Raw genomic sequence first — 24,079 nt, forward strand, 5'->3', positions numbered from 1 at the left:
GGCAAGGAGTTGAGAAGTGGGGATTCTGGGAGTGCGTGCTAGCTTCTGGGATAAGGGATATAAGCTGCTTCAGCAGTGACAGAACAGTCCTTAAGATTTCAAGCTGGAGGCCCAGGGCGTGTTGGGTTGCAATAAGAAGAAAACAAAGAAAAATGCTTGTGTGTAACTGGAGCTCTGCCCTGAAAACTCCCAACCTGAGTTATAACCCAGCCCTTTAGCATTCTCTCTTCAGAGGCATGTGCTGCTTCTGGCAACCTGATGGCTGTTTTTATCATTTTTCTGGATTCACTCTGAGGGTCTGCCTTGGTCTTTGGTGCTCAGTCCAGCCTGGTTAGTCAGGCCTGTGTGGGGCATCAGGTTTGTATAATTTTTGGTGGTGCCCAGAATCTGCCCCTGCCCAAACTCCGCCCCCCACCTGCCCAAGGCTCTGGGAGGGAGTTTGGGTGGGAGAGGAGGTCTGGGATGCAGGCTCTAGGCTGGGGTAGGGGATTGGGGTGCAGGCTCTGGGAGGGAGTTTGGGGATGGGAGGGGGTGCAGGGGTGTGGGCTGTGGCTGCAGATGAGGGATTTGGGGTATGGGAGGGGCTCAGGGCGAGAGTAGGGGTGTAGGCGGTGAGGGCTCTGTCTGGGGCTGGGGGTTTGGGGTGTTAGGCTCAGGGCTGGGGCAGAGGGTTGGAGTGCAGGGGAATAAGGGCTCTGGCTGGGACTGGGGATAAGGTGTTTGGGTTGCTGGAGGGGCTCAGGGTTCGGGCAGAGGGTTAGGGTGCGGAGGGATGAGGGCTCTGGCTGGGACTGGGGATAAGGTGTTGGAGGGGCTCAGGGCTAGGGTTGAGGGTGTGGGGGGGTGAAAGCTCTGGCTGGGGCAGGGCTGGGGATGAGTTTGGGGTGCAGGCAGGCTGCTCCAGGACAGGGGTCAGAGAGGAGGACTCCCCCCAGCCCTTTCCCTGCCAGCAGCAGCGAGCTCTGGAGGAGAAGCCCCCTTTTCCTGCCCCCCCCAGCAGCACATTCACCCCGACCACTGTCACTGCATATGCTTCTAGGGCCCCTCTCAGGTCCAGGAATCTCCCTCGCCTCCCCCCAGTGGGTACTGCGGGGGGGGGGGTGCTGCGTGCACCTCCTCCCCTCCTACTGCCCCTGACTGTAGCCTCACTGGGGATGAGGCTGCCTCCTTGCCCAGCATGGGGCAGGAGCGGTGACTGCAGGCGGGGCGGGGGGCCCTGTGCTGGTGGAGGGTCCCACCGGAAAAGGGAAGGGTCTGAGGTGGAAGAGCAAGCTCAGTCAGTCTGCCCTGGCAGTGGAGCTGGGGGGCGCTAGGACCCTGCGGCAGCAGTTGCGGCAGGGAGGCAGCATGGAGCTGCAAGGAAGAGGCAGAGGTGGGATGCTCTGCTCCGAGGCGCGCGGGGGCAGCAGGAGGGGCTGGGGGACACTCGGGGGAGGCGCGGGGGGGGGGGGGGCACGCGGCCCCAAATATTGGTGGAGCTGGGCCCCTGGGCTCTGAATATTGCTGGTGCCAAGGCACCATGTGGAGATATAACTCGCTGCCCTTGTGTGAGTGAAAACACACACACACACCTTTGTGGAACCCAGGGAAGGTCTCAGCCTCTGGTTGGGGTTGTTCATTTGACCTTACCTGATTTGGTGTCATCACTCTCCCAATTTGTTTGGGATGGTGTGTGTTATGGGATCCCTCCCAGTGCTGGCAGTATCTCTGGCACCTGCCTTTGATTACTGATGTGCTTCCTTAATCTGTTGCAGGAGAAGAGTTTGGGAAACAGCAACTATCTGTCATGAGAAAGTGGTGGTTTTATCAGAGAGAAGGAAATATATTTCTTCCACCCTCAGCACCCTTGCAATTGCTTCAAGCATTTTGTAAAGCAGAATTTGGAGTTTACCTGTCAGACATGAGTCATATTGTTTGCTGAAGGGCAGCCAGAAGAAATGTATTTAGTGGTAAATAGGGCAAAACAGCAATAATGATCTAGGTTTCAGAGAGATTTCTTTGTGCTCTCCTCCCACATGCCCTCTGCTTGCTGCTAGCCATCATCAGAAGCATTAGAACCAGCTCAGTACATGGCAGACTGGGGGCCAGAGACTGAAACGGGATCCAGCTGGATTCCTGTCTGGTAACCAGAAGTATATGTGTGTGTCTTGCATGTTTCCACAGTTGAAAGGTCAGATGTTTACTCAAACATAGCCAGACCTCTTCCTTCTAGTGTTGTTTTGTTAATTTATTCTTCAATGTATTGTTAAGCACCAGGAATGTTCTCAGTAATATTCAAAACGCATGCTGAAAATGACCCCAGCCCTGAGGATCTTGCCATCTGAGAGCGAGACTTGGTGACGATGAGATGCTGGGAGGCCCAGAGGAGGGAATAACTTGGAATGATGTCAACTTTCCTTTTTAGGAATCGGGATGAAAAACCTGAGATTTGGTTTCCTAGTACAATATCAGGTGCTTTCTAACTGTGATGTAGGCTGCAAGTACTAAGAGACTAGCTCTTTTCAATGGATTTGTACTTCCTGTTGTGACCAAAACTAGGAAATACTGGTGGTCAGGGAAACTGACTAATATCTTTCATGTCTTAACCAAGTTCCTGGGTTTCAATCTGACTTTCAGGGGCAAAGATTCAGAGTTGCTCTGATTTTATTCAAAGCTGGTGTGTTCATCCCTACCAGCAGAGCCCTGCGCGGGACTATTTTTCATCCCACTCCCACCCCTGCCTGCAATATCCATTCCCATTCCCACTCACTCACGCCATTATGGCAGTGGGTCCTGCAGGACTCATGGGATCCCGGTTCCACTGCAAGACTCTACGCTAGTTCTGCACAGAGCTCTGTCTACCATTATCCAGAGAGAGGTTAAGGAACTGGGATGGGAACCAGGTTATCTGTGTTCAATTGCTGGCTCTGCCACAGACCTGCTGTGTGGCTGTGGCAAGTCCCTCAATCTCTGTGTGTCTGGACAAAGGGAAATTAAAAAAAAGAACTTCTTTCCTCCTATCCTTTGTCTGTCTTAGTCTTTTTAGATTATAACCTCTCTGGGACAAGCACAGCACCTAACACAACGAGGCTGATCTCAGTTTAGGCCTCTCAGAGCTGTAATAATGGCTCTTGGTTTTGGGGGGACACTGGCTCTGGCTGAGTTCTATTTAACATGTTGTCACATTGGGCCCCTGTGTATGCAAAGGGGAGCTCCCAGAGTCTTCCACAGCTTTAGTAACCTCTATGCACAGGGCAGAATAGCAAAGCATTACGTAAGCCTCCCTCTGTGTCAAATGTATTGGGGGATCTGTAAAACAAAGAGGCCTGCCTAATAGCTAAATAGTTCTTTGTTGACTAAGCAATAAAGAAATAGAGAATTTGCCAAAACATATACAAATATAAACCCTTTAATAATCCACTGTAAAATTGCTATGCATTGTACAGGTCTTTTCATGCACTGTGTATCCATGGTAAATCCATACAGTATGCTATCAGAATGAGTGATACCCTCTTTTGCGAGTAACAGGCATCGTTCGTTACTTCTCGGGCTGTTTTCAGGTGGCAGCTTGCAGTGGCAATAGATTTTTTTGTTTTTAAGCCCAAAATGTCACCCTCATGTTATCAAGCAAGATTGTTCACTTAAAAATAAAGGGCCTCTGCTCACAGGGGTTTTATACCAGTGTAACTCCAGTGAGTTCAATGGAGTAAACTCTTGACTTACAGCTGTGTAAATAAGGTCAGATTCGTGCCCAGATAATTTCAGGGATGATTGGTTCCAAGGTTTTGTGCTCTAGCAGTTCATGGTGAGAGACCTGCTTTGAAATGCTGATTGAGGGTAAAAATTTCAAAAGAACCTAAGTGACTTAGGAGCCTAGGTCCCAGTGAAAGTCAAGAGTCCTCTCAGTCACTTTGAAAATTTTACCCTCCGGCTGTAAATGAAAATGTGCTTGAGGATCTCAACCTAATCACCAAGCCCAATATTTGCCAAAGTGGCTAGGGAGTTTGGATATCCCAGCTTGATCCAACTAGATCAACTGGTTTTCAAAAGTACCAAGCAGTCATTGCTCCCATTGGCTTCAAAATGGAATCACAGGTGCCTTGCACTTTTGGAAACCATATCCATGGTATGCCAAGTTGGGCACCCAAAAAGGGAGGCACTTGCAATCAGTGGCCACTTCTGAAAATTTCAGCCTTGCTGTACATTTCTCTACGTCACAGCACGAACTCAGAATATCACACATCTGACCCTGAGCATATGGAATGGCACCAGGGCAGTTTCAGAGGGAGGTGCATTGGTCATGCTGTGGGGGCTGTGTAGTGCAATAGCAGGGCACTCCAAGAACTAGCGTAGCAGGGTGGGGATGGCTGAGACGCAATGACAAGGCTGTGTACCAAGTAGCTGTGTGTGGAGATGCCTTGCACGAGAGACTGTATCGTTAGTGCTAATTAGTCCCTTGCTTTCAAGAGCACCAAAGAAAGTTCAATAAAAAATTAATTAACTGAAATCAACATTCTGGATACATAATTGCTAAGCCCCTGCAAACTGCTGTTTCTGGGTGTATGGCACTGGTATCGATTCACTAGTGTACTATAGACTTTCTTGTTTCAGGCAGGGGCTTAGTATAGAAATGCCTAGCACGTTTTACTGTGCTATATAAAATCAACATTGTCTCACCTGACTGGACTCAGCACTTGTTTTGAAGGCACCCCCATGTCCCCCTCCTCCCCCCGCACATACACTGATAAATAAGCTGCCTTTTTGTTATCATAATGTTCTCAGTGTCCTACTATTACCACTAGAGCTGGATAAATATCTCAGCATGAGTTTCTGAGGACATTTGCTCAAATACAATATTGACTTGACTTTGACTGTTTGAGCCCTTTTTATTTTCAGGAATGTTCTACTAAACAAACCTTTACCCGACAGGAATACAGTGTAGCCAATGCCACCTACTCAAAACTTGAGTTTGGCTCCCCCCCCACGCAAAAAAAATTAAATAAAAACATTGGGGATTTTTAAAAAATTCACTTTTGGTTCTGTAAGTCTTTAAGGCACAGTTGGTTCACATTTTTAGGCTTTTCTCTGTCATCATGAAGGCTAGAAAGTTACTATTTTCTTAAAGGAAAGCCAAGGGTGTCACATAATCGCTTGACTCCAAGAGCTGGGGACTTAAGGAAAAAGATGTAATACCATGAGACTTGTGATAAAATTGCAAGAGTTTTCAACACTAGGGATATCCATAAATGAGCCAGAATAAGGCTCTAATTTGATCATTTAAGTACTGTGGTGCATTAGCCTCTGCTAACCCCTCTGTAAAAGTGGCAGTTTTATCCAGAAAGAGGAAATGTTAAGAGATAATTAGAGTATTTGCCAAACTCTAATTTTGAACTTGTAGATGTGAATATTCACACAGGAAAGATAATTCCAAGACTTATCCAATCAAGGAACAGAAACAGTGCCATGTGACCTATGAGTTCAATCAGAACAAGCCAGCCCAATTTGAATAGTCATAATGACTGACTGCAAACAATCTACAGATTGCATGAAATCTTGATTCCACTCAAGTCAATGGCAAAATTCCCACTAAGTTCAGGCATCAGGCTTGTGGTATCATTGTTTTAGGTATTGTGCAAACACAGATGAAAACCCATTCCTGTCCCATACTGTTTGTAAGAATTATTCACAAAAATAAAATCACAAATAATTTGAATAATAAATATATCCAAAAAAATCATAAACTGCTAAGGGACAGTTTAAAAACAGAAAAAAAGACTAAATCATTGAATACATAGCTCCAATTATTTGTTCATTGTTAATCATCTTGCATGATGTTGCATGTTAACTTTGGATACCATTTGTCACGTGACTTTATGGTTGTGACACTGACGTGTAATATTATATATGACAACGAAATGGCTGTGTTAAGAGCAAATTAGCAGTTTTAATGCATAGAAACTTGTTAGGTATAATGCAGTGGTGTCTTTAGTGGTAAATAAACTACTGTGGTTATGGTGAGGCTCTATTATAGCCCTCCAGGACATGGGTGGCAGTCGCATAGGCTTGGGGAGGCTGTACCTCCCCAAACAGCCCGGGGTGGCCCCACCACACTCCTCCTTGAAACCCCCCCTTGCCCCTCCCCCTTTTCCCCAGCCCAGGCAGGCTGCTCCTCTTCAGGGAAGTGTGGTGGGGCTGGAGCTAGGGTGCCCGGGACTTGGGGTGAATGGGGCTGCCCAGCGCTGGGGGCCCCCAGGTGTTGAGCCGTGCCACCTGGCACTCCGGGGAAGGGTGGAGGCGCTGGGGCTGCCCACCCTGTGCTTGAGGGTGTTGGGGGGGCTGCACACCACCCATCTGCCCTGCACTTGGGGGCTGAGGCGGGGGGGCTTTCGGCAGGGGAAGGAGAGCAGGTCCTCAGGTGGGGAGGCAGGGCTGGCGGCCCTGCTGCAGGAGATTTGTGGGTTTTAAGATTTGCAGTGGACTTCCTCCAGCAAATCCAATAAAAGGCCTTTGTGTCACGGTGCATGACCCAACACGGGTGCTTAACTTATTTGTCCACAGCTTTTGAAGCCCCTTAGATGTCCAGCAACTTCATTTTAAATGCACCCATTTAAATGTAAAAGGGTTCTTTCTTCCTGGCATGAGGTATCTTCCCGGAACCTCTCTGTCCCTCATTCTTTAGAACCATTTTTTCTTTTGTATCAAGGATGCTATGTAGAAAATAAATTGTATTGTGTTACGTTCCTGATCATTAGCCTCACTGCCTGAAGCACAGAACCATCTGGCACCCTGAGAGTGTTGGGTTATTTTTACAGAGGTTTGGATGTAAAACTCACCATTGAAGACAGAAATGAGAAATCTGTTTGCAGGTTTGGGAAGGTGGAGATCTTCTCCAGATTTTTGGCCCAACCACTGAATAAATAGAAAGCTCAGTTACTCCACAGAAAAACCTTTCATGCCTTCACATTCATCTGCATCTGCCCTAGAGGACTCAGTTGAAAAGATATATTATGAAAAGAAATAATGTAAAATTATTGTTGCTTTCTTAGGTACAGTATGCTACCTGCCTTAGCGATAGCTCTACAATTTTCCTCATATTTTTAAGAATCTCAGCCTCAGAGAACTATGGGTAAAATTTTCAAAAGCACCTAAGTGACTTAGGAACCTAAGGACAGGTTGACACTAGAAAGTTTTGCTGGCATGGCTGTATCAGTTAGGGGTGTCATTTTTTGCAGTGATCGCCCTAATGCAGATGCAGTTATGTCTATATAAAAGTGTTTTTGCTGGTATAGCATATGTCGGTTGGGGAATGCACCCATTGTTATACTGATCTGTGCCTACACTAGGTGGGTTTTGTTTGGTTACATATATTGGTATAGTTAAACCGGCAAAATCCCCTTAGCGTAGACTAGATCTAGACCATTTCCAAAACAGACTTAGGCACTGGAGAGCCTAAATGCCAAAACTGCTTTTGAAAATAGGATTTAGATGCTTTTGAAAAGGTTACCCAATATAAATATTCCTTCGTCCTTGTCATCACATAGCCTGAATGACCCTTATCATATAGACTTTCACAACCTACACTATACACATCAGACGGACCTATTCCCTAAGATTAATTTCCTACAGTTGCAGGGATGGTGGGTGGGCATTGGTGGATGCCTATATCTAATCTCTCTCTCTAACCTATGTATGCCTTTCTAATGTGCTCATTGCTGGAGTACCTTGATCCTGCTAGCATTTGCCTTCTTTGTCTCTTTGTAATCCCAGATATCACTCTAATAGTGACAGTGCATTTTATGTATCTTTCATGGAAGTATTGTTTCTTCAAAGATAGACCTGTCCCGCTCCAAGACTGGACTTGTTTTCTTGTGGGGAGATCTAGAGCTACAAAAACGACTCTGATTAGTGACTCTACGCAGGGTGCTCTGGATTTCTATTTCTGTTTTGTGCCTCATGCTGGCACAGATTGGGATTGCTTTGCATCCCACTTTTAAGTATAATGACACTTTGATTGAACCTCTGTTTGCACTACCTGACTATTTCTTCTGGCATGTGCCATAAATGATTCTGAATCTCCGTGATTTATGTGACTGCTCTCTTTCTCTACTGATGACATGAAAATCAGTCTACATGAAGATGGTGGAGCAGGGGTCTTATATCACTTTGGTTTTTTTTTCTGTAGTCTACATGTGACCTGTTTGGTACAGTGTTGCATTAAGCTTGTTGAGTGCAGGTTATTTGTCAGCACAATGATAGATGGTTGACTCTCTGTTATTGTGACACTTCAGCTGGGTCACTGATGTCACCGAGTTAGAAAGATTCAGAGTTGTTTGGGGGGAGGGGGAATAAAGCAGTGGTTATGATTAATAAATCTCATATACATGTAGGACTGGAAGGAACCTCAAGAGGTCATCTAATCCATCCCCCACACTGAGGCAGGATTAATATACCTATAGTATCCCTGACAGATTATTGATAGACACAGGGACAGTCTACTCCAGCAAGGCAAGTTACACTGAATATGTAGGGAGAAATCCAGGCTGAAAAGACTGGCAAAGAGTTTGTTTGCTCATACAGGATATATCTGAGATGGGCTGAGGCAGCTGGTGCGTGCATCTAGATTAGGTTTATCAATGTTCATGTAAAATGGCACCAACATCTCATGGGGGACTTTCACGAGATTTCAGCCCCAAATGACAGAAATGTCATTGGATCAATTTACCTCATGTCTTGAGAGATTTTTTTTTTCTTCTCAAGAGAACCATTCTCATGAGATTCCTGCCACATCCCAACTTGAACTGAAAAGGAACCAAACCTGGTTTGAATTCAGGAATTTGACAGTGAAATTGCCAGTGCATTTCAAACAGATTCACTTTGAGATTACCAATTTTAGCTCATTTGGAGCATATATGAGGAAAGAAAGAGAAAACATTACTACTAATTAGTTCTCATTTGCATTAGACCAGCACACAGATTGTTTTTGTTTTTCTGTGCAAACACGCATAGTGCATGAAGAGCAGAGTGAAATTGCGATAGCTGTCATATACAATAAGATCTGACATGCCAGGGTAGGCGATCAGCTGCTGAACCAGTTTTCATGATGGCTTGGTCCCACCTTTTTACTTGTATATGTTTAAGTTTTGAAACAGGGCCATTTGGAATTAAGCTAAACTGGAGAGAGAACGGGGGGAAAGAAGTGGGGATACGGAATGAGAGGGGAAAGGAAGGGAATCTGATGGAACACGGGTGAGTATGAGCAAGTAGGAGATTGGAGGAGACTGGAAAATGAAATTCAGAGACATGCACGGCATTATCAAATGTAAAAAAGATGACTAAGGAAAGCCTGGCTTGAAGGCCTCTTCTGGAGTGTGGTGATGAAAGCTTCATTTTTGGTTTATGTCAGCACCAGAAAGATCACAGTAGCATTATAGGCATGCAATTCATAGTTCCCTAGCTTAAGTGTTTCTTGTTTGGGTAAGCACAATGCTCACCTATGGCACTGTATAAGTAGGCGAGGATTTTTCAAAATGGCTGCCTGAAGTTAGGTTCCTAAATCCATATGCAGGACCAGAATAAATGGCCTGATTTTTCAAAAGTTCTGAGGAATCTGTGAATGTCAAAACTGGCCTTAATTGATAAGCACCTGGGGCCTTTTGCTCCATCTGGGTTTGTGCAAGTTGCAGGTGCCCGATACTTTTGAGATTTGGGCCATTTATTTAGGGGCCTAATTCTAGATTTAGGAGCCTAATGTTGGGAACTGCGTTATTGAAAATCTTGGCCCATAAGCACACTATTTTCACCCATGATTTGGAAGCCATCCGTATTCTGTGAAGAGACCCCTGGGAATGAGTAAACATTGTTCTTCCTGCAAAAAGGGCAATGCACAATGTTGGCTCCATGTAAAAATAGTAGGCAGGGCACTGTGAACTAAAAACCACAGCAGGGCTCAAGGGGGAGACACTCACCTGGGAAATAGTAAAATTCTGCATGTCCAGTGCAACATTCTGGTGCACGTTAGGACACAGTGCAGTGGACCACATTAATCCCCAAACAGTCATCCCACATCTTGCATGCTGCAAATAGCCTGATTGTCCCAAAGGTGTAGTCCCCATCCCAACCCTTCAAAGGAAAAACTCTGTTGATCCAAAGATAGATCCATGCTCCTGCAGGGAATGAGAAATACCTTGTGCTTATCATTTCAGGGCAGTTTTGAAAGTGTCCATTAGTTCTCCACTGTGGAAAGATGGGCAATTGCTAGAGTTGTGCTGTTAATTTATGATTACTCTGAATTATAATGGAGGTGTTTTTATTTTACTTTAATTTGATTACATTTTCTAATATTTCCTGAGTGGGGCAGAGCCCTGAGAGCGAACGACCCACTGGAATTAGGCTGGATTTAACACAGAGGCATCATGCAAACTTGCAATATGTTTTAAAGAACGTAGTTGCATCGCCAGGGCTTACGTCCCTGAGGAAGAGCCCACGATAATTAGAGAAGAGCGAGAAAATGATCCGAAAGAAGCCAATTTTGCCTTTTCATAATGGGGTGGGTATACATTTATAGGAAGTTATTACATGCTGTTGGAATCAGTTTATGAGGTTACATTATCGTATAACTCCTGGAATTGTAGCGACATCTCCTCAGAGTCTACTTTTTCCATTTAGATGAAAAATGTTTTCTTCTGACTTGCTAAATCTGCCATCCCAGTGTATCATTCTGTGACATTTAATTCCTTTGCCAGTTTCTATTTGTGTCAAATCTGGCTCTTTGCTGTACAGCTCAGCGAAAACACCCTTAGTAGCAGTTAGATACCATAGTGATGGGCACCATGATAGGGTCTAGAGGCCCATTGGGGTTCACTGGAATAACCCTTCTGAAATGATATCTCCATGTGCCAAACTGGTCCATATGAGGAAATCTTGCTGCCACTGCAGGACCAACAGAGTTGAACAACAGGGTTGACTTGGTAGGTGGGCCTTGTTAACTGGCTAGCTCAGAATGATATAACCTTCTGGGTGTGGCCAGGGAGCCTACAAAGACTCCAGAGTGGATTGTGGAATTGCTCTCCTGTACTTTTGATTATGTATGGGGTTTTTTTTGTTACAATTGCTGGTGACTATAAAGAAAGAGTGGGTCCGGGACTGGGAGGGAGGGCGGGCCTGTGGTGGGCCTTATGTTTTCTGCTTGGTTTGTTATGCTACCAGACAGAACACATTTATTGCCACTAGGTGGACAGATGCAACTAGAATTGATCTTAGTTTTGGGCCTCTAAGTGCTACTGTAATACAAGGGACTGTCCAGTTCATCCAGAACTCGTCATGGGACTCTGGAAGAGTGCACACTGCAGTGGGACCTCTACCACCTTTCCACAGGGTGCAGTGTTCACTCCCCAGGGATCCAGGCACACACTCCTTCCTGTGCAAGGCCAGTGAGTGGTGCAGAAGTGGGGGCAGAGCAATCACCTCATCCCTGCCCTTCCCCATCCTCTTTGGAGTAGATCTTGTGCTGGGATTGTGCCTGACCCTTGAGTATTGATGCAAGGGGATAAAGATTGTCCTTTGTCCCCTCTCTTCCCCGTCACCACCTTGTTCACCCACACAGGACCAGCCACAACCTTTAAAATGTAAAGGTAATTTTCTGTTGATGAAAGATGCCAGATGAACAACCCCACAGACTGAAGTCCTCTGTTCAACCACGGAACATCTATGGGGCACCCAGCTCCTATATAAACAGCCCCTCATACTGCTCTGTCTCCTGTTTTGGAGAGACCAACTCTATGGATGAGAAGATAGAGCAGAATGGATGTGGAAACTGAACTGAGCTCAGTTGCCAACTTTCATGTGGTAAATAAGCACCCCGACTTTCACAATAAACCAAAAATCAAGCTAATCCCATTTCAAAACAAGGCCAAAACAAGGAAATCCCTAAGAACCCCAACACTCTATGTGACTAGATCCCCCCGGCGTGCAGTCTGGAACTGTGATGGGCCCGCTGACTCTCTCTCCCCTTCCCTTGCTTGCCCCCCTTCCCCTGCTTGCTGGGAGCCGATCAAAAAAACAGAAGCAACAAGCTACAAGCCAATCAAGCAACAAGCTACAAGCCAAAAACTAGCCAACAAGCAACTCACAAGCCAATTAAGCCAAAACAAGCCCAATTTCTGCGTTTTTTTAAACAGGTTTGGCGTGTCTGACTCTGAGCCCTCTCTCCTTAGACTGCTATGAAGGATGCCAAATCTGTGATGGCAATACAGAAATATAACTGGTAATTGGATATACCTGATGAACAGAGAGATGGAGTGGACAGATGGTTCTCAGCATCCACATATTTGCATTTATATGTGATTTGGGTTGTGAACAAACAGGCACTAAAAACGAGGACCACAACCTTACTTCAAACAGGTCAGCAAAGAAGCATCTGATGGTTAGCAGGCTGGCCCAGATTTGAACTTGTGGCTTACAGGTGATAACTGTGGATCACAGCTTTCTGCCTTAATAGTTAGGAAAATAGGTCCTGTCAGTGTTACCATCATAATTATCTATTCTGACCATTCCACCACTGAGTTTTCCTGTGGACCTTCCCTAGTCACATTTTTTCATGGATAAACTGAGAAAGCAGGGAAGGAAAATCTTGCCCTTTAGCACCTTAAGTGTGTCACTTTTTAGTCATTTGAAATAATATAGTTGTTTAGATGCTGGATTGGAAATGTAGGCAGCAGATATTAATACTTTTTTAACTATATAGGCTCTGTCTCTGAGCCTCTAATCCTGCAAACACTTAAACACATGTGTAACCTTGATCAAATAGTGATGTGTATGTCTGTTTGCAGGATTGGGACCTAAATTTGAAAGTGTGGCTTCAAGCAAAGTATGGCGTCAAGGAAAAATATTCTGTGGTGGGCATTTTTGTGCAAAGGCTGTTGAACAGCATGATTCTGAAAAGCCAAGAAATGCATCCTATGCATTATCAGTCAGAGTGGTACTTACTGGACAGGTTCTGGTCAGGTATTGTGTTCATTAGCAGCAAGGGTACAGAGAACGCTTTCCTCTGAGAAGGTCATGGTTTGGATTCATCAAATATCTAAGTGATGGTCCCTGTCAGTTATATGGCACTGCAGAGGACAGAGCTTTTGGGAGAATGGCTGTTCTGATCTCTAGCATATCCTTATAGGCATATGTGGTTGTTTAAAAATGTTTTTTTTTCTGATCAAAGAATTTTAATGAAATGTACAAATACCGAGAGGACTAGCCAGATGTTCACATAAGCGTGACTAACATGATCTATAGGCATAAAATCATTTATCTGGGCTACAGAGCTGTGAGGAGGGTATGATTTAAAACACCAAGACAACATCCAGTTTGTATCCAACGGTATTAGTATAATAGGACCTTTGATAGAAAAAAAGAAAGTCAACCATTCCTATGTGGAGAGAAAGGAAGGTCACTTAGTAGGAAGAATCTCAGGACTGTCTAATTGTTCACTCAAGTCGAGATAAATCTTACATCTAGGGATCTGTCATGAGCTTTTCGGATAAACGGAGAATTTCTATTTTTGTAAGGTATTTGTGTTAGCTAACAGCTTAGCCTGTAGCAGGGGTGTGTGTGTGTGTGTGTATCTCTCTCTCTCTCTTTGCTGAGTACAAGAGAAGTTCTTTTTGGATACTGATGGGTGAACGTCAGAGTTTCAGATGTCAAGGGCAGATAACCAGACTGATGTCCAGATTCTTATCCAATCATTTATCTGAGCCCCTTTGGAATAGCTTATTGAAAACAAGACTGACAGGTGATTTGGTTACAATGTATAAGTATCTTCACGCAGGGAAGGGTGGAATGGGGGGGTCCGGCAGTTTTAAAAGTGAGAGGGCTATGCCTTCTCATTTTTACCAGCTGTAAGGGTGAGCGACAAGAGCGAGGGAAGAGCAAGCAGGGGGCAGAGCCTTGCGGGGAAGAGGCGGTGTGGGGGTGGGGCTTCAGGGGAATGGGTGGTGGGAGGGTGGGGCCACGATTTGGGTGCTGGTGGCCCCCCCCACACACATGTTTAGCAAGCTTCCACCGGTTCTGCATTCACAGGGTAAAATTCTAGGTGCTAAAGGGCTCTTGCATCTAGCAGAGAAAGACATAACAAGAACCAGTGGGTGGAAGCTGAAGCCAGCCGAATCTGAATTAAAAATAAGACACACATTGCTAACAGTAAGGGTGATTAACACTGGAACAAACTATACCAAGGGAAGTAGTGGATTCTTCATCTCTTGATGTCGTCAAATCAAGACAGGATGCCTTTCTGGAAAGTATGCTTTAGCCAAACACACGTCATTGGGTTCAATGTAGGGGTAACCGAGTGAAATTTAATGACTTGTGATATGCAGAAGCTCAGACTAGACCATCTAATGGTCCCTTCTCGCCTTAAAATCTATTAATGTAAGCAATCAAGTTGAGAATTTGATACATGTTGGCTCCAGCTAGGTCAAAAACTATGAGAAGATAACTTTGTTTTGGTACTTTCCTTGTGGTCTTCCAGAGCCTGTTCCTGGTCAAAACCATAAATTTAAAAGAGGCTCTTGAAAATGAAAAGCGAGAAAACGTGAACTTTTTTTTGAACCTCAAAAAAATTGTCTGGTTTCAGGTTTCACTCACTTATTGCTTCCTTCACTCCCTATCCTCTCAAACAGTTCTGGGGGGAACAGCACTGTGGACAGAGAGGAAGAATTCAGTTCTTTAAACGTTGGATGTATCCTTGTTTATAATATAGGAAGTCTGTAATGTTTCACATAAGGAACTGGGAGTTGGGACAGAGAGGTTTTATTTCCAACTCACCATCTAACGCTGGGCAAGTCACTTAACATCTTGGGGTCTCATTTTACAGAGCTATAAAATAGATATAATACTTGCCAAACTCAGAGGTTCTGTGAAGTATCATTAATGTTTGCAAAGTGCCTTGAGATCCTGACCCTCTGATTAAAGGGGCAGTATATGTAGAAAGCATTAAAAGGGATTATACCTATAGTCTTTGCATTCCCACAGAATCTGCATTGAAAGGTCTCGCTTGAGTGCTGTACATGAGATCAGAATGGAGCGAGTGGATGTTGGATTAAAGCCTGATATGAACGGCATGTGTTTGTGGCCTTTGCTCCATAGGAAGGGAAAAGTGTGAAGAAATGTGAAGGATGTAACATGACTGTGCAGCCACCTGAGGGAATACGTTTCATCTCTCACCCATTGCTAAGTGATATATTTATACAATAAATGTGCCAAGATCTCTATCAGCAGATTATTTTCAGTAGGTTCATGTCTTGTTTTTTTTCCTGATGTTTACAGAAAGACACCTGCTGGCTTTTATTGATGTGAAAAATGGTGGGGATGCTGATCTCGGCATGTGAGGTGCTACCCAGGTGATGCCAAGTATCCCAGCTTGGAAACCACTGAATCATGACAAACATAGCCAAATGGGACTAAGAGAGTCAGTAAGGACTCCCAAGTGCCCTCTTCCTCTTTTTCATTTTACTTCTGTACCAACGAAGCAGCTTCCAAATGGTTTTATGCATAGCCAGCTGGGAGTATCAAGGTCTTTGTCTCACCTGCAGCCCATTACATTACTTTCTTGAACTCGTATTGTTTTCTTTGAATCACACCTCCAAAGAGACTCCCTGTTCCACCACTAAAGCTCCACAAATATGCACTGGCTTTACATGCTGGGGTAACCCCTTCCTTCTAGTAACCCCAGGGACTTGAATACTTCCAGACAGGACAATGAGCAAAGCTGGTTAAGGCTGCTGCTAACAGACCAGCAGGTGTCGCTATAGAATGATGCCAAGTTACCTTTCCCTCTGGAAGCTGAGCGGAGAACGCGGCCTCTGGACTTTTTATTGTATCCTTCCACCTATAAAGCCAAGTAAATTTAAGCCAAACAAACAAACAAACCCTATATCATCTGGGTAGCCTTAGAATCAGAGAGCGAATCATTTATGGGCAAGAATCTTTCTCATTCGCATAGCATAGGCTTCCAGTAGTTAGAAACATGCTTTCAAAAAAATTACTTTTCCTTGGAAAACAACAACTACAGCAAGACTATCTAGCTATTGAAAACAATGGCATATTATATATATATATATATATATATAATTAAAATCTCTTCAAAATATCATGCCAGTAAGATAATTATATCCCACTACACCAACATGTCTTGTATATTTTCCATATGATCATAAATACCGACTGACTGTCAGTATAACAACATTAAAGTTTACTGTCCTTGGAAGAAATAGCTCTGTCAATTTTCCATATTCCCATCAGTCTGTAATATTAACCAATATACTACACCAGACCCCAAGAAATATGTTATTTTCACTGAAGGCCATATTTTATTGATTGTTATCCTTATAGCCAGTCAGTATTTGACATCTAGATATTACAGTGATGGGTTCTTTGGAAATACCTTAGACACAGTTTTTGACCCTGAAAAGTAAAACTTGTTCTTCTTCAAGTGCTTGTTCATGTCAACTCCAATCAGGTGTGTGCGTGCTGCGTGCACAGTCATCAGAAAGTTTTCCCTTAGCAGTTCCCATCGGGTCGACTGTGGATCCCTCTGGAGTGGTGCCTTCATGGCGCTCAATATATGACCCTGCTGACCCGGCCCCTCCTCAGTTCCTTCTCACCTCCAGTGATGGTTGTTGGAACTGTTGTCGCTTGCTAAGCAGGCGCTTCCCTTAGCATTCTTACTTGTTAGTGTATATATTATATAGAGTGAGGTTTGGGAGTGGGGTTCTGAGGAAACCTTGGCACAAGTCCCACAGCCGGCCCAGGTCCAGGTCGCCACCAAGGCAACTCTGAGGCATGACCCATTGCAAGGCCAGGCTACTGCCACCTTGGATATGGTTGCCATAGAGGCCCCAGACACTGAACAGGAGGAGGACCCCGTACCACCTCTGGCCTCCTCATCTTCCTCCCCAGATGAAGCAGTGATGGGAGCTTCAACCTCAGGCCCTCCCCCAATTGACCTCAGGGCCCACTAGGACCTTCTACGAAGGATTGCCCGTAACATGGTACAGGAGGTGGTCAAGCCTGAAGACCCCAAGGTGGACATCCTTGCGCCAGAGGGACCATCTAGGGTGGCTCTGTCAATTATAAAAACAATCCAGAGCAATATTAAGACTCTATGGCAAACCCCTGCCTCAATCCCTACCATTCAAAGGCACAGGATTATTTTCAGAGCAAACAGACTCCAAGCTGCACAGTCTCAAAGACTCCCAGGCAACTATGAAGTCGTTGGGTATGTCCCCGGCAACCCAACGGTAACATTTCAAGCCCCAACTGCAACAGCAGCGCCCATATCCTCCTTGGCCAAGGCAGGATTTTTATAGGTGTAGGGGAAGGAATGGCAGGCACAAACCTTCCAATCCCCCTTCTGGGCAGGTCCAAGGCCCAACCAAATCTTCATCAGGCTCTAAAAAGGCCTTTTGAAGGTGCGCCAGAGGACGGTGCACCTGCCATTACACTGGATCCTTCCCCATTTTATGGAATCGTCTGTCCCACTTCTACCGTGCTTGGTCCCAAATAAAATCAGACCGCTGGGTTCTTCACACTGTAGAATTGGGATATTCTCTCCAATTCTGCTCCTCCCCTCCCTCCCCCCTTCCCTGTCCCTCTTCAAGGACTCTCCTCACAAGCAACTCCTTATCCAGGAGGTGCAGACGCTCCTCGCAGCAGGGGCAGTGGAGGAGGTTACTCAGGCGCTAAGGGGCAAGGGGTTCTATTCCCACTATTTCCTAATCCCCAAAGCCAAGGGTGGGGGGTGGGGTGTCTCAGACCCATCCTCGACCTGCGAGGACTCAACAGATTCATGATGAAGTTGAAGTTCCGCATGGTCTCCCCCCAAGTACAATTATCCCTTCTCTGGATCCAGGAGACTAGTACGCCGCCCTCAACATGAAAGATGCGTATTTTCACATAGCTATTCGACCTGCACACAGACAATTTCTATGGTTTGTGGTCGATCAAAAACAATATCAGTTCACAGACCTCCCCTTCAACCTGTCAACAGCTCCCTGAGTGTTCACCAAGTGCATGTCGGTCATAGCAGCCTTCCTCTGGAGGAGGCAGGTGCAGGTATATCCCTACCTCGATGACTGGCTACTCCGGGGGCACTCCAGGGAGCAGGTAGAGTCTCAAGTCCAATTGGTCAGATTCTCTTTCTAGAGATTGGGTCTCCTCCTCAACATGAATAAGTCAACCTTATCACCGACCCAAAGAATAGAATTTATCAGGGCAGCGCTGGACTTGGTACAGGCAAGGGAGTTCCTGCCAAAGACCTGGTTCCAAGCCATAACAGACATTATTCAAAACCTCGGGCAGTACCCGACTACCACAGCAAGGGGATGCCTGAGTCTCCTCGGCCACATGCCGGCCTGCACTTATATGGTCTGCCATGCGAGACTGAGGCTCAGGCCACTCCAGGCCCGGCTCGCTTTGGCCTACCACCCAGAACGCAACAGCCTGGACGTAGTGGTCACGGTGCCAGGACAAGTACTAGAGTCCCTCCAGTGGTGGCTTGACCCCCTGGCAGTCTGTAAGGGAATCCCATTCAACAGCCCCCAGCCCTCCTTGTCCCTTGTAAAAGATGCATCAGCTCTGGGATGGGGCGCACATTTGGGAGACCTACAAACACAGGGCCTATTGTCATGGGAGGAGCTTCCCCTTCATATCAACATCAAGGAGCTCGGGGCAGTATGGCTAGCATGCTGTACCTTTCAGGCCCGTCTACGATGTCAGTGCATGGCAGTGATGACGGACAACACCACTGCCATGTTTTACATCAACAAGAAGGGTGGAGCCCATTCCTCCCCCTTATGTCAGGAAGCCCTCCAGCTACGGGAGTTCTGCATAGCCCACTCCATTCACCTGGAGGCATCCTATCTCCCAGGAGTGCAGAATGACCTAGCAGACCACCTCAGCAGATCATTCCACAATCAAGAGTGGTGCATCCATCTGGATGTCATACACTCCATCTTCCAAGGGTGGGGGTTTTCCCAGGTCGGCCTGTTCACCACCAGGAGCAACAGGAAGTGTCCAATGTTCTGCTCCTTCCAGTGTCACAATCCTGGCTCGATCATGGATGTGTTTCTCCTTCCCAGGGAGGTCACCTGTTGTATGCCTTTCCCCCAATCCTCGTGCACAAGTACTTCTCAAGGTCCACAGGGACAGAGAGGAGGTAATTCTGGTGGTCCCAGCGTGGCCCTGACAACACTGGTACACTATGCTCCTGGAGCTGTCAGTGGACACTCCGATCAAGTTATCACTGCATCCCGATCTGATCACTCAGGATCACGGCTGCCTTCACCACCTGGAAGCTTCATGGTTAAACTCCATGGAGCTTCTATGCTCAGAACCAGTAAGGGAGGTCCTATTTGGCAGTAGGAAACCATCTGCTAAGGCCACATATCTAGCTAAGTGGAAAAGGTTCAGTTGCTGGGGTGCCCAGCAGTGTACACCTCCACTCCAGGCATCTGTACCACCCATTCTAGAATACTTTCTGTACCTGAAACAACAAGGACTGCCAGCATCATCCATCAAAGTACATCTCGCTGCTATCTCAGCCTTCCACCTGGGAGTGTCCGGCCAATCTGTATTTGCTAACCCCATGGTAGGCCTTTTCCTCAAGGATTTGGAACGCCTACATCCTCAGACAAGACAGCCTGTCCCAGCATGGGACCTCAACTTTGTCCTCTTCAAATTAATGGGACCTCCTTTTGAGCCAATAGTGCCTTGCTCCCTTCTCTATCTATCATGGAAGGTAGCTTTTCTGATGGCCATCATATCAGCTAGGAGGCTGTCTGAGCTAAAGGACCTTACCTCTGATCCAGCCTACACAATCTTCCACAAGGATAAGGTGCAACACAGGCCTCACCCAGTCTTTCTTCCCAAGGTAGTGTCACTCATACTAGCCAAGACATTTTTCTACCTGTCTTCTATCCTAAGCCTCATGCCAGTAGCTGTGAGCAGAGGCTACATTCATTGGATGTTTGGTGAGCACTAGCATTCTACATCGAACGCACTAAGTTGTTCAGGAAGTCGAACCAGCTGTTCATAGTGGTAGCAGACTGGATTAAAGGACTCCTGGTCTCATCTCAAAGAATATCTTCCTGGATCACGTCCCTCATCCACACGTGCTACAAGCTGGACAAGGGCCTAGCCCCGGTACTTATGGCATATTCCACAAGGGCACAGGCCTCGTCAGCGGTGCTCCTGGCCCAAGTCCTGACACAAGAAATTTGTAGGGCAGCAACGTGGTCCTTGGTGCATACATTTACCTCTCACTATGCTATCACCCAACAGGCTAGAGATGATGCAGCATTCGGCAGAGCAGTGCTCCAGTCAGCATTTCCTTAACTCCGACCTCAACTCGGTGGAGCTTGGGAGTCACCTGATTGGAACTGACAGGAACAAGCACTTAAAGAAGAAAAAATGGGTACTCACCTTCTTGTAACTATTGTTCTTCGAGCTGTGTTGTTCATGTCCATTCCAATACCCACCCTTCTACCCCTCTGTTGGAGTAGCTGGCAAGAAGGAACTGAGGTCGGGCCAGGTCAGCAGGGTCATATATTGAGCACCATGAAGGAGCCACTTCAGGGGGCTCCACAGCCAACCCGATGGGAGCTGCTAAGGGAAAACTTTCCGATGAATGTGCATGCAGTGTGCGCACACCTGGTTGGACTGGACATGAACAACACATCTCAAAGAACAACAGTTACGAGAAGGTAAGTAACCGTTTTTTCTTATGATCTTGAATTAATGAGGATGAGTTGGAGATTTACCTATTTGTCAAATGACCTATCAAAGTTTGATGATTTCAGTGCTCTGAGGGACTGATTCTCCACTCTATACCTGTTCTACACTGGGAATTACATGGATGTAGAAACAGTGTAACACATTAGCGAACCAGGCTGGTACTATTTATTTATACATAGAGCAATGTAACTCCCCTGACCTACTCTCAGAATGAGGCATTTATATCAAGGGGATGCTAGTACTATATAACTAATAGTAATAGGGCAACCACTGCATGCTGACTGCATGGTATAACCACAGTATTTAGATAAAGCCATCAATGTAACTACAGCTGTGGAAGACAATTTAATATGGCCAGCAATGTAACTATACCGTTAGGAGGGTATAACTAACTACACAGATAATAGTAGCAAGGTAACGATGTTCACAGGAAAGCATAAACATACCAATAATAGCCACCATGTAAATCAGAGGGTCTCCGTATTGATGCAATAGCAGCAGTGTAACTTTGCTCAGTGGAGAGGGGCATAACTATCCCAATGACCGCAATGGGGTAATTGCACCAATGGGAGGGTATAACTCTACAAATTATAACTCTGTATATAACTCTTCCATTAACAGATGGGTCACCTGAGTATGGGTCAGAGCAGTGTCTCTAGGTGTCAGGGCATGAAACTCTGAAGAGATGAGACTTTAAAACACAGCTGACTACTCGGAGCTTGACTACAAAAAGGAAATAAAGCTTATTGAAGAAGAGTTGCACAATCTGTGTCTGGAAGACAAATGAGATAAACCAAGCAAGGTGTAGATTTTCTGTTTGCTTCCTGTAAACCCCTCAGAAATTGCTTAAATATATTTATGAACAGAGCTTTCTCCCTCAGGCATCACCACAAAGAGATGAGAATAAAAATGTAATAGATCCATCCCTCTCAGGAACAGAAACCACACATGGATGGACGCAAAAATTGCTGAAACAAATGGTTAGACTTCCATCCAGTCACTGAATTGAAGAGGACAGAGCAGACACCAGATAAGAATGATACATAGTAAGTAATACAAGTAGCTAAAACAGCCATTCTTGGAGGACTAATGTATAGAGACTTGTACATAGGTTTTGATCCAACTCTCAGCCTGAATTCTTCTCCCCATCCTGACAGGTTTCAGAGTAGCAGCCGTGATAGTCTGTATTTGCAAAAAGAAAAGGAGTACTTGTGGCATCTTAGAGACTAACCAATTTATTTGAGCATAAGCTTTCGTGAGCTACAGCTCACTTCATCGGATGAACTGAGCTGTAGCTCACAAAAGCTTATGCTCAAATACATTGGTTAGTCTCTAAGATGCCACAAGTACTCCTTTTCTTTCTCCCCATCCTGACACCCTTGAGCATACAAGTGAAATAAGGCCCCAGGTTGATATAGTCATTATTGTTTAGTAGTCTACATGCAGTGAGTTGGTTGCTATACTCCAGTACCTTGTGAGCAGGTGTCTACATTACAGAATTGCCATCACTGGCACCCTTGTTGCACTCTCAGAAAAGAGGCCAGGGATTGAATGGCCATGAAGATTGATCTCATCATGTGCCTCTAGAGGATCTCTAGATTGGTAGGGCTGTGCGGTGCTACACATGGGATCTGTGATACCAAGCACTCTTCAGGGCCATCCACTAGCACTACATTCACTAAACACTTCAAAGGGAAAAGTTGAATCGTCCAGTGGCTCTACAACCCCTTTCCCAGACTCCGAATCCATGTTGGGTGACTGGATATTGCCCTGCAGCAGAGCAAAGAACTATGAGGCAACCCTCTCCAAAAACAAACACACCACCCAGCACCTTCAGAGATTCCACCTTCACCCTTGTTTGGTTTCGGCACAAACCTTTGCTTGTGTGTAGCCCTTGAAACACAACGCTGCGGACCACCTACGGCCCTCACATGGCTCTTATGGAATTCTTCCATGTGACTGTCGAGCAGTAAAATGGACCAATTACTTTTAATTGCTAGTGGGTTTTTTAGTTAGCTTTTGCTTTGTCTTTCTATTATTAACCTCCTAGCTCCATGAGGGCACAAGATAGACTCCTAAGCATCAATTGATCCACACTTGGATCCCTCAAAGACATAACATAAAGGGAAACAATCAAAGATAATAGTTCCCACCAATTTGTTCTTATTTTTCTTATCTTTTTTTTCAAGAGATTATTAGAAACAATGAATAAAATAAATTATTTTTAAAACAGGAAAAATTCCTCAGTGCTACATCATTTTGGGAAACATTGCAGTGTAAATGTTTAGCAACTTGATTTTATTTCCCTTTGCCCCTGCTACAATGTATCAGTACCAGAACCACTCCATAGGAATTGCTGTCCTGGAACAGACCAATGGTCTGCCATGGCAAAGCTGTATCTTCTGAATGGCTCCCTGAAAACCCAGGAATAACCCCATTATAAAGAGGTGAGCTAGTGTGATTGGTCACTTTACCATAATGTACCAAGAAATGTCCTCTGTACTGCAAGGAAGATAATCATGAAGCCCTTGAGGCTCAGTGTTTAACCCCTATAGAGACTAGGGATATGGACGGTAAATTCAAAGACCAAATGAAATTAAAGGGGTAGATTTTCTGCTTGAAGCCTTCCACTTAAGGGAAAGAGGAAGTGCACTATCACCAAAGGAATTTTCTATAGGAGAATCTCTCATTAGCAGCGTGTTTTCTCCTTTTTAAAGTTCAAGTCTGGAGCCTTTCCTGATTCAACATGACTTAAATGTAATGTGGTAGTATGCTGGTGAACTAGGCCTAAATAGCAAAAGGCCCTTCAGGTAGAATGAAATGCCACTAAAAAGAGAGAAGTCGAGCTGAGTACAGCAGAGATGTCAGATACATTATTCACCAATTTCCTTCAGGGCAGCTGGAAGATTTGTGTTCCGCTCTGTTGCATTCAGAAATCACAGTGGTGAATGTTCTGCACAATCCTCTGGCTGATTTAACAAAGCCAATAGATAGGTTTACCAGATGGCATCAGACATCAGTAGGAATGTCTGACAGCCCCCGATAATCACAGTTTATATGATTGAAACCTGTTTATATTGATTGTGTATGGAATGACACAAAGTGCTTATATATTCACAACATGATTGGCTTAGGTCTAGTCCTAATCAAACTCCTAAACAGATCAGTAGCTGCCTAGTTGGAGCAGACAGGGACACATCTGTTTTAATAGATAAAAGAGGACATTTTGGAGTCTTCTTCCTGGGTCAGTGATGCTGGCATCACTCTCATTTTTGCCTCAGAGGAGGAATACTCTTTTACCATCTCCAGAACAGAGCTTTGT

General features: G+C 45.3%; 1 protein-coding gene and 1 long non-coding RNA gene across 5 annotated transcripts in view; both read left to right on the plus strand.

The window, feature by feature from the left end:
- Positions 1–24,079, plus strand: part of GRIP2 (glutamate receptor interacting protein 2) — a 480,102-nt gene that overhangs the window by 176,329 nt on the left and 279,694 nt on the right. The window lies entirely within an intron of this gene.
- Positions 1,288–15,579, plus strand: LOC140914145 (uncharacterized). Its single transcript, XR_012159784.1, has 2 exons — positions 1,288–1,372; positions 15,292–15,579. It is a non-coding gene; the product is annotated as an uncharacterized lncRNA (long non-coding RNA).

This window comes from Lepidochelys kempii, chromosome 7 (genome assembly GCF_965140265.1).
Source record: "Lepidochelys kempii isolate rLepKem1 chromosome 7, rLepKem1.hap2, whole genome shotgun sequence".
Lineage (NCBI taxonomy): Eukaryota > Metazoa > Chordata > Testudines > Cheloniidae > Lepidochelys > Lepidochelys kempii.